This window comes from Schistocerca cancellata, chromosome 9 (genome assembly GCF_023864275.1).
Source record: "Schistocerca cancellata isolate TAMUIC-IGC-003103 chromosome 9, iqSchCanc2.1, whole genome shotgun sequence".
Classification (NCBI taxonomy): Eukaryota; Metazoa; Arthropoda; class Insecta; order Orthoptera; family Acrididae; genus Schistocerca; species Schistocerca cancellata.
The window spans coordinates 268,599,247-268,611,687 of NC_064634.1; positions in this window are offsets into that span (position 1 = coordinate 268,599,247).

Here is a 12,441-nt window from a genome sequence, read left to right on the forward strand (position 1 = left end):
TCCGGAATGTTCCCCAATGATATGAGACGTTATGGAATGTTCGGATCAGGCACATCCATTGCGACCGCTTTCGGAGTCAGATGAAAACTTGCAATTCCACTGCTATGACGCATGTGGGATGGTGTCGTTGGGTGATACCACAAGGCGTGATCCCTTTGCCCTGCTACCTCAAATCGGTGACACTGTCTGCAGCGGTACTAAGAGCGTAGGGACTGGACCAACGATTAGTGGGGTCGTTCTCTCTTCTGTGCTGAGAACAGATTCAGTCTGAGTAGTGATTCTGGACGTACCCCTATATGGCGAGTGGTGGGAACACGTAATACACTCAGTAATGTTGAAGAACATGTACGTGTCGTTTATCAAGATGTTCTGGTGTGGAGAAGCACAACGTTAAATGAGCTTATGTCGTTACTGTTGAAGTCGTAGTCTCGAGTCCGTAGCCTGGTTTGACGCACATGTCCACGCTTTTCTATCTTGTGCAAGTGTCTTCTTCTCCATATAACTACAGCAACCTGCTCATGTAGCACCACATTTGAAGGATTCTATTCTTTTCTTGGCTGAAATGCTGATTGTCCACCTTTCACCTCCATACAGGGCTACTACGCTTCAGAAATGACCTGGTAATACTTAAATCTATATTCGGTGTTAACAAATATCTCTTCTTCCGAAACGCTTATCTTGCCGTTGCCAGAATCCTCATGACTACACACCTCGGAGTATTCCCGTCTGAGAGATCGGAAAGGGGAACTATTTTCGTGCAGAAGTCTTTCACCCAAGAGGAAGCCAGAATTATTTAAGAATACAGCAGATCAGAGCAAGCCCTCTGGAGAAATTACAATTGTAGTCTCCCCTTGCTTTCAGCCATTCGTAGTACCACCACAGCAAGGCCATTATGACCGATATTCTAAGGCCAGATCAGTCAATCATCTAGACTGTTCCTCTTGCAAGTAACGAAAAGGTTGCGGTCTTCAGGAATCACACGTCTGGTCTTTGAACATACACCCCTAGATTGTGGTTGCATCTAGAGACTAGATAGTAGTATCGTCGACGGCCGTAAGCCATTCCACAGTTAATCATCCAGACTGCCACTCCTGCCACTAATGAAGAGGCTGCTGTCAATCTTCAGGAACCACACATTTTTCTGGCCTCTGAACATATATCCAACTATCGTCGTTGCACTTACAGAACAGATAGCAGTATCGTCGAGGCCTATAAGCAACACCACCACGGCAAAGCACATGGTTCATGAGGGAGGGATGATGAGAGATGTGTGTACAGACCTTCAAATCTTAGAACATGGTACACTCGCCGTTCAAAGATATTGTGCGTATTTTCACGGTGCATTCGGCCGTGACTTAATTTTTACGGAAGACAGTGCTCGACCTCATCGAACAGCACACGTGGAGCAGCTCTTGGGCTGCGAGGATATTCGACGAATGGCCTGGCCCGCCATTTTGCCAAACTTGAAACCCAGTGAGCACGTGCGGGATGCGTGGGCAGACGTATTGCAGCGCATCCACGTGCGCCAATGACTATCCAGCAGTCGTCAAACACGGTGGTGCAGAAATGGAACAGCCTGCAGCAAGAACTTATTACAACCCCTATGGTCAACATTGGAGCACACTGAAAAAGCATGCAAGTTGTCCGTGGTGGAGGCTAGCCCTTTTAAGAACCACGTTCCTTCTTTTGTAATGTCGATGGAAGCACCTCAGATCGCGGTGACAGTGCAATTATTGTCATCGAATAAAGCGTCATTTCCGTTAGCCTCAATCCGCATTTCTTCCGGTTACCTTCTGTCCTATAGTGTAGTACTTCTTTCCAGATGTGGACCAAGTTTCATGGAGCTCTGGTATTTGGCAGCGACACATTATGCGAACATTACTTTCGTCGCTAAGTTTTGTACTCCAGTGTAAAATGAATCGGCTACAGCCCGAGTCTGCGAAACATTTATTCAAACTAAGTAATTAGTGCTAGCGACAGGAGATGTCAAGTTCATTCTGTATTTGTATGTATCTAGAAGTCTTTTGACACCGTTCCCCACAAGTGACTTCTAATTAAACTCTGTGTCTAAGGAGTATGGAGTGTGGTCTCAGTTGTGAGACTGGATTCGTGACTTTCTGTCAGAAAGATCACAGTATGTAGTAATCGACGAGATATCATCGAGTAAAACAGAGGTGATATCCGACGCTCCCCAAGGAAGTGTTTAGTCTTTCTTCTGTTCCTGATATACATATACGATTTAGGAGATACTTTGAGCAGCCGCCTTAGATTATTGTAAATCATGCTGTCATTTACCGTCATGTACTATCATCAGATGATCAGAACGAATTGCAAAATGGGGTAGGCTAGATATCTGTATGGTGTGAAAAGTGGCAATTGGCTAGAAATAATGCACAGTGTGCAGTCATCCACATGACCATTAAAAGGAATCGGCTAAATTTCGGTTACATTAATAAGCACACAAATGTAATGGCTGTGAATCCAATTAGATACTTTGGGATTACAATTGCGAACTTAAGGGGGGGGGGGGGGGGGTAGGACGTCAAACGGGACGACTTGGAGCAGGAGAGGCAGCAGAGGACATTTTCATTTCCACTGTCTATACTTTTACGAATAAATTCATAAAACTTTGTCAAAATGACCAGAAAGGATTCTGGATTTACACTCACAACAGTGGAAGTTCAAAAATATTTTTTTTTACATTTGAAATTTGACCTTTTTTCACTTACCATTGGCTGCATTTGTTGCTATAGGTACACTTTTCTTCATAAGTAAGGGATATTCTTCGATGAATTTTGCACAGCATACAAACCTTACTTACAGGTCTATGAAACTCTAGAATTTCCCAAATCTATTGAAAACTGTGGTAAAAATTGAGATAATTAATCATAAAATTTCAGTTTTTTCTAAACATTAAGTTTAAAATGTAACAGGACCATCATTTTTTCATAAATTAAATAATTTCTAGAGTTTCATACACCTGTAAGTATGGTTTGTATGCTGTGCATCTCTCTTACTTATGAAGAAACGTGTACCTACAGCAACAAAAGCAGCCAATAGTAAGTGAAAAAATGATGAACTTTCACATGTAAAACTAAATTAATTTTGTTATGTTTTTGAACTTCCATTGCTATGAGTGTGAATCCTGAATCCTTCCTGGTCATGCTGACAAAGTTTTATGAATTTATTCGTAAAAGTACAGACAGTGGGAATTAAAAAGTCCTGTGGTGTCTCTCCTGCTCCAAGACGACCCGTTTAACGTCCTACTCCCTTAAACTGGATCGATCACACAATTAATGTTGTGGGGAAAGGAAAAAAAAAGACTGCGATTCATTGAAGGACGCTTAGAAAGTGCAAGGGGTGTACTAAAGAGGATGCTTACACTGCGCTTGTCCGCCCTCTTCTGGACTATTGTTTTGCTGTGTGGAATATGCATCAGGTAGGACTGAGGGCATTGAAAAATTTCAAAGAAAGTCAGCTCGTTATGTATCATCGCGAAATATGTGAGAGAGTGCAACGGATATGATGCGCGAATTGGGGTGGTGTCGCTACAGGATCCTCTCATGAAATTTCAGTCACCAAATTTCTTCTCAGAGTGTGAAAATATTTTGATGGCACCCACCCACATAGGGCGGGAGTGATCGTCATAGTAAAATAAGAGAAATCGGAGCTCACACGGAAACATTTAAGGGTTCGTTTCTCCAGCGTGCTGTTCTAGAGTGGAAGTGTAGAGGTAGCTCGAAAGTGGTTCGATGAGCCCTCTGCCAGGCACTTAACTGTGAACTGCAGAGTAATCATTTAGATGTGAATGTGTGGTAGGAGCAGCAGAGGTCATTAGGTTCGCGGTCAGCTGCGGGCGGATGACGAAATGGGGTGAAGTTCCCACGGTTACGCCTGTAGGCGGCCGAGTGGGTGGGCTATAAAAGCCCCTCCACACAGGCTCCCCCCCCCCCCCCCATCTCCTGCGGGACCTGCGGCCTTTTCTGCGGCCGGCGCTGCAAGTTGCGGCCGCGCACTTAGGGCTGCCGGCAGCGGCGGCTGCCGCTACAGCGTTTCGGCATTAGACCGGCCGCGCCGGCACCGGCCCGGCGCCGAGCGGAGCCGCTTTCAATTGTCGGCCGCCTCAGCCACTGACAAATGGCGAAGGCGCCCGCCAAGTGCCGGCGCAGGCGCAGGCGCAGGAGCCGCTGCCGCGCGCCACGGCGCGGCCCTCACCGCACTGCCGGCTACCGGGACCTCGAAATATGACTGGCGTGTGGCCGCGGCAACCTGTGCAGCAACACTGTTTAGTATTAGAATGCTAAATAATAGCCCTCACTCAAGGGAGGTTGCGTATGAACCGTGAATTTACTTTCAAAACTTTTTCTTAAGAATTTACTTTATTTACTACCGATTAATCAAGAACAAAAAATGGTTCAAATGGCTCTGAGCACTATGGGACTTAACTGCTGAGGTCATCAGTCTCCTAGACCTTAGAACTACTTAAACCTGACGAACCTAAAGACATCACACACATCCATACCCGAGGCAGGATTCGAACCTGCGACCGTAGTGGTCGCGCGGTTTGCCTAGAACCGCTTGGCCACACCGGCCGGCCTTAATCAAAAACATTAACACATTTAATCACAATAGGTGAGCGTGGAAGTAGTTGCCAGGCAGTAACTGATGAAATCAAAATAAAATTGCTTAGGAATTTTATTCCTAAAAGATTTATTTTTATTTTCCTTTTTTTTTTAGAAACAGATTTAAAATTATAAGTAGAAAGCACCCACTAAATGTCAAGTTAAAATTTATTCAGACACAGAAAGAAACAAATTTTTGAATGTATGAGCTTTCGCGCTGAGAACCTTGCTGCTCCCTTTTCACACGGCCGTAGTTACGACCGCTCGCAACAGCCTCTGAAATGCTAGACTGGCGCAAATCTGCAACACACCAGATTACCTTAAAGTCAAAGCCTTAATAATTCACACAAGCACACAAACTATGCGCCACGTAGGAGGGATGGAAATGGTACAAAACACTAAAATTAAAAGATTAACTTGCCACTGAAGGTGCAACTTGATTTTAACTTCTAAGAAAAATCTTACAGTGGAAGGGTGGCAAATTTATATACTAAAATGAAAGCCCATGAAATGCAATTTTACATAAAATTATACAAGGTTGCCCAAACATACTCTACAGTACACATATACCGCCTCTGAAGATGATAGGCGAGATAAAACATATATCAGGAATTAGGCCGTTACACTTCAAGCAATAAGTTCGTTAACACACCGAATCCGACAAACATGACAGAGGCAGCTATTAACGTACGACAGATTGATAGGGAGATTACCGAACAACCCGAACCGCAGGCTGCTCTAACCCGCCCCTACTCCACAAGGGAAGAAACGGACCACCCAGTTCATAAATAACCACTTTCCCGCGGGTGGGCAAACGGAGAAGAATGGTGGGACGACCCCAAAACAAAGCGGCTGGTAACCTCACCAAGAAAAAAAGTAGAATTTAACAAGTAAATGAAACAACATATCACCAATCGTTTAACTTCTAATAAACTGCGATTTCTGGCGAAGACCTAGCGCCGCACCCCCAAAACGCTCTCCCGAACTGTCCGCTGCCAGCCGCTTCAACGGACTCAGGAAGGTGCGCCGATCTCCCGTCTCACGGCGTCGCAGCTCGCACCGGCCAAACCGAAGTCCTGGGTTGACTCCTGTTGCTCTCGCTTTGACCGCGAAGTCACTACATCTCGGTATACGCTGCGGCCCACTGGACTCACGTGGCGACCTCACATGCGCCGACGCTCAAGGCGGACAAGTCATCTTGTGCCTCAGTGCGCGACTGACCAACCGATTGATCTAACCGCCAATGACCGTTGCCTGAGCAACTCGAGCAGACTGGTGGCCTAACGCGCGGACTCAGATACAGGAACTAAGCCCCCTACCGGGCGACCACTCGTTGAGTTCTCTCACTGCGCCACAAATTCGGACGAGAGACAGACTAGCAAGCTGGGGACGAGAGACTGACCCCAGACTGACTCCAGACTCACCCACACTAACCAACTGGCGAGCTCATAGTGCCCCTTAAATGCACGTGAACAGGCAACCTTTCCCCTTTCCCACCAGAGCGAGACACCAAGCTGCGATTGCCACAGCGGCGCCACCGCCTGAAACTGAGGGCGACTGGTTCACACAACTCGCTGCTGCGCGCTCTTCGAAACAGCAATTTTCACCACGGCTCAGCGTATAGCCTTATTTACGTACATAAATAGTTGATCCGTTTCGTAAATCGAGAGTCTCGATGATTTCTGCCTAATATCGACGGTGGTATTTGCAAAACATCGGTCCCAGGGATTCCAAGATTTTCGAGAATGATTTAATTTCAAGTTTAAAGTCGGAAAGCAAATGACGAATGAAACATTTTTCGTGTGATATAATTACAAATTAACATTTTTTGTCATTTTCCCTATACGTGTACCGCAAAAACTTGCCTCTTGCCAAGTTTCAGGACCCTGCGTCAACAGGAAGTGCCCTATATATGTTAGTGAGATTGCGATTATCCAAACATGTGACATCACTGACCGTAACTTTTGATTGCACTGACTTAGTAACTTAACGTTTTTACACGAACAAAGGACAATAAATCTCTGTATGTGTAATAAATTTCAATTTGATACGTCTACCCGTTTCGGAAGCAAAGGGATCTTAACAAACGGAGGGAGAGACAGATAGATAGTCCCATAACAAACGAAAACTTTTTTCGTGTAAGTTGGTAACAAATTAATAATTTTCGTTTTTGTTTTTTTTTTTTCGTTTCGTTGTACTTTGAGACCCTAGTTCTTGCCATATTTCATTATTCTTGGTGTTCGAGGAGTACCCCACAGGTTTCCATGAGAGTATCAAAATATGTGACATAAATAGGCGTATCTATTGATCGCACGGACGTAGAAGCTTCAATTATTTACACCGCCAAGAGACCGTAAACCTTAGTAAGTGGCATATTTTTCAACTTGATACTTCTAACCACTCTTGAGAAAGAGGGTTTTCAATAGTCGGACAGGGAGACAGACAGAAAAACCGGTTGTTCTAAGAAACCCCTATAAACGTACACATAAATTACATTATGTTTGTTTTTTTCAGTCAGAAAGATCCATATGAATGGTTTAAGAATGCAGAGTTTCACCACGTTAAAGTTAAAAAATATTTTCGCGAGCGTCCAGCTGCGTCAAGCGGTTAAAATGCATCTACCTTTCCGACCGCTAGGGTCGCAGGTTCGAATCCTGCCTCGGGCATGGATGTGTGTGATTTCCTTAGGTTAGTTAGGTTCAAGTAGTTCTAAGTTCTAAGGGACTGATGACCTCAGATGTTAAGTCCCATAGTGCTCAGAGCCATTTTGAACCATCTGCCTTTCGAACAAACACCCTTTGGCTCCTTGTGACGTAGAATGACTGCTGAAGAGCTGCTGACACAACCTTATGAAGGGCTCTCAGTCTGAAAACGTTGTAAGAATGTTGAAGGGTATGTTCTACTGAGAAACGATGGTTAAGCAAAAAAATTCTAAATGTTACTTCGTTTCCGAGTTAATTAGCGTTTCAGTTACCCGCTGTGCACGCAAATTCAAAGGGCTCGCCAGATGCATTACTGTCACTTGTTCCCATAGCGTAGACGACAGCGCACGAGACAGCTGAGCCATTGGTTCAGGTTCGATCCTTACTACCGTCGCATGGCTAGCTTTAGTATCGCTTTCGTATTTCGCTTTAGGAAATTAAGAACACGTTTATAGAAGCAGTCTCTGGTGGGCCACTTGAACTGCGTGAACAGAACCCCAGTTGGCTACCTTCAGTGCTACGTAGCTCGGAAAAGGTGCGACGTCTCGAATTTTATGCTAAAAATTATTTCTCAGCACAACGTAGCGTCCAACATCCTCATTAACGTTTACAGTTTCTGATCTCCTCTACACTCTACTACCAGTTGTGATCTTATACACGTACCATGTCGGAAGGAAACTGCGACATCCTCAAGGAATGTGTTCATTGGCACCAATGTACAATGTGTGCATACTAAGGGGGCGTAGTATTAGTTTTTCACATGTTATTGTCATCGGCAATCGGATGAGCTCAAGAGACCTATCTATGCAGCCTGTGTTTCGACTCTGAAGGCAGTAACTGTGCTTAGTTTAGCAGTGGACAGTGTTTGTAACATTCCTTCTACGGTACAACGAGGTCCCGGCTACGTGTGATACGTATTTCTGTTGAACAGTTTAAGCCATTGTAGTGGGGTAGCATCGCCGGCCTGCGGGAAGATGGAGGATCGTATCGACGGACTGCTGAACATGTCGGGCACAGACTATGGTGATGTGTTGCTGCTTGAAACAGTGATCTGGGGAACAGTTCCGCACCTGCAGACGGGTTCTGGACGCCTCATGTTGCACACGCACGTCGAGTTGACCGCACTGCGAGAGCAGCGACGACCGACCACATCATCTGGCGTCGAGATCCACGCACGTGCTACGCTTGAAATGACACCACGACATCAGCAAACACGACTACTCTGGTGTCGTGATACAATCGACAGCAGAGTGGAATCGCTTTCTGTCGTCTTTAGTGATGAGAGTGGGTTCCGTCGGCGAGTGATCAATGTACTGCACCTGTGTACGACAACGACTCGTGAATGAGTTATTCCGTATTCCATTCTCCGGCGGCACATAAGTCCTTTCTCAGACTTCATGGTGGTGGGGAACATCTGTTACAAGCCGTTGTCACATTTTCTGTTTCAGCAGGGCAAAGTAATCAGTGCCCATTACCGTGCACGGGCTGTCATTTCTTCGACATAATGGTGAGACGGTTCTTCAGCAGGATGAAGTACGTCCGCATACGACTGCCGCGATAAAACGTGCGCATTATGATTTTCATGTGCCCTGGCCAACAAGACCGTTCTCCAGGGCCCGCAAGAACGACTGTCGAATTGCAAAAAAAGGAGCAACATGTTTGGTGCAGTCTAACACAAGATGCCACTCGGAACATTTATTATCGTTTGCTTGTGACCATACCACAGCATTATTGTAGCACAAAAGAGGAAAATATTACACAAATGAACGCGCATGTGAAGAAGACTCAACAGAATATCAAAGCACCAAATTAATCTCAAGAAAGAATAGGCAGTCTCGGTTCCAAATTGACTGTTTCTTGGATGACGAGGTATTTTTGATAATTGCGGGACGTTCTGTACACTTGCCAGTAGTCCTCGAGTGCTTTACCGGTCTGATGATGCTCCGTGACAGTGAAACGCATCACAAATTAAATAAGTAAGTAACAATTTTGCAACCGAGATTGCCTGTTCTTTCTTGTACATCTCAAGAGGTTGCTGTTCCACTAGCCCAATGATGGAGTGGTGTGATTTCCAAATTAATCTTTCTTTTTGTCTGTATCCCATTCGAATTTTTCGTAATATTCTTCAACCAGAAATGAAACAAAGGTTATTGCAGTAACTACGATTAAATAAAAGAAGGGACAACCGAATTGTTGATAAATATTAGCATTTACAACAATACGCTGACCCTTATTCTCCTTTCTAGTATCAAAATCAGGTACTAGCCAACATAATAGCCGGCAATTGTAAAAATAATCAATATATTCCATTGATTTTCCTATCAACTTAATACTGTTACTGGCTAATACACTGAAGAAGGCAGGAACAAAATACAGGGAGCGAGAGGTACTTTACATCTTGTACAAACTACAGTTGTAAGAGTTGAAGGACGTGAAAGGCCAGATGTAACTGAGAAAAAATTGAGACTGGGTTGCAAATTACCCCCAAAGTTAGTTAGTCTGTACAATGAGTAAGTAGTAAAGCAAGCCAAGGAGAATTTTGGTTCTCTTGGGTCCTTTGACGTTTTATTCAGATTTTAAAACCGTTGTTTAATGAAGTAAGTTCTCTGGGACGAATTCATATTCAGAAAGAAGTAAAGTAAGTTTGAGGGTTGCCAGTGGCATTTTCATTTTGTGAGAGAGGCAAAGGACTTGCAAGAGGTATTGAACGGATTGGATAAGACATTAAAAGACATTAAAAGATGAATATAAATAAATTGTTGTCTAGTGCCAGAATGTCACGTATTAAAACTCGTCCGACCTTTTCAAATGATTTATTTGTTTCCACTACAGTGCTTCGTTCATCTCGATCAGCGTCACAGGCCCTGCAATGCTGAGGCCACTGCCCCAGCGACCTGTGCAACGCCATGCTGTGTTGCGCCGGCCTTGTTCGCCAGATGTAGAGTTCCGATTGCGTCAGCATGGCTGAGCCAGCAGCCGACTCAGCGGCCACTGCCCTCGTTGACTCTGCGCTGCTCTGCCGGGAGCCGTAGGCCGGTCCCGCTGCTGCTTCTTCCTCGCTAGCGTAGCTGGGAACGAGGCGACAACGACCGTCCACGATCCGGCCTCGTCTCGGAAGTCTGCAGTGTGTGTCAGGAGCTGAGACGACTGCCCGCGGTAGCGAGCCTAAAGCTGGATTCCCACGGGGCGTGACACGCTAGCGTGGGACATGCTGTCGTGGAACACTACCCGTGTGAATGAAGAGACGTGAGTTTGACTGTGACGTCACGGGCAGGCGTGAGGGCTCACGCTTCATATCAAACGTGTTTGATTTTCAGGCGTGAGTTTGCCTCGTCTGTAGCTATGTCAGATTACAACATCTAGTGCTACGAATAACAAGATGGCAACTAGTGCCATTAAAGATCGTGTGACCAAGTTGCAAGACAGTGAAACTTTAGAATTTCTGGAACTTTACGCTACTGAGCAGAGAAGAATACAGAGACCGAGATGCAAGAATGGCTGCTGACAAAAGAATTAGCGACGCACTCCAAATTCCAGGATTCGGACCAAAGTAGTAATTGCGAATTTTAAAAACTTGAGGAGTTCGTATTGTCAGGAATTGAAGAAAATAATCGAAAGTGAACGGTCTGGAGCTGGCACTGACGAGGTTTATAAACCAAAAATCTTCTGGTTTGACAAGATGAATTCTTTCATTCGCCCATTCGTACAGCAACGACCCACACTATCAAATCTGGTTAAGTGAAATAAAAGTTTGTTTCCAAATTTGAAATTTTATACATTTTCAAAATTGTTCCTTACATTTACATCATTACAACAGTTATTATAATGATTATACAGAATAGTAGGTATATCATAGGAACTGTACCAGCTTCTTTTAATACAACAATATCTAGCACTGTAACAATACACTCTTATGATAAAATATATCTAGCAATCCATTTATTTTGTGACACATACTAATTGAAGACAACCATGTACAAAATAACTGAGCACAATATTGACACTGATGTGCTCTACGGTTCTGTATTTGGAACGTCGCCTAGTAGTACATTTTGCTAGGGCACAGCACCTTCATTATTAAAGTAATCACGGTACTTGTTTGTGCCTGCCGATGTGGATGTCTGTTAGCAGTTTGCGGAAGGTTCTGTAGGCCAGTAATTTCCTCTTGACGCCACGATCCAGGGAAAATACGATGGTTTTCATCCTCGAGGTCAATTAAACCTCGTGAGATGTAGGCGGGATGCGTTTTCCGCAGCCAGTTGTGGAAACAGCAGCAGGCTAGTACTACTTTGTCCACCGACTGTATTTTTAAAGATATTGGTTTTTCAAACACTCTAAATTTACTCACAAGTATGCCGAAAGTATAACTCGATAGTTTTAGATTTTTTCCTGTCGAGACATGTTACGCCGACTGTAAGGTTTCATCAGATAAGTCTTTAGCGGAAACGCATTATCCCCTACAATAACAAAATCACTTGCCATTGCAAGGGAATTTGTCTCCAAAATGTTGTACAATGAGCTGTTTTGAAACATACCACCATCAAAATTTCTTCCTTTAGCTCCTACATCAACATACAGGAAACAATAATCGGAATCAGCTAAGGCTAGCAATACAATACTGAAACTACTTTTGTAATCGTAACAATCAGATCCAGTAGCGGAAGGGGCACGAATGACAATGTGTTTTCCGTCCAGAGCTCCTGCTTCTCTAAACCCATACTCTATATTTTTCCATTCATCTGAAGTTACCGGCGCCTGAAACAAAATTAATGTTTTGATTGCAGGTGTCACCAATAAATACAAATGAACACTCACAACTGGAGAAGCCACAATCCCTAACTGTAGATTTAACTGCTGTTGACGATCTCAACGAGACAACGCCAAGAACATCACAGATTCCAGCAGAAACTGAGACACCCAGAGCAGTACTAAAACGAAAAGTGCCTTCAACTCCATCGCAGCCTTCATCATCAAAAATCGGCGAAAAAGTCCTGCACGACTCCCAAATCGTTTTTTGTTTTATGTGCGATTGAGAAATCACAAGCTATTTCAAATCCTGCTGCAGTAATGAACCGTCCGCAGCTCGTGGTCGTTCGGTAGCGTTCTCGCTTCCCGCG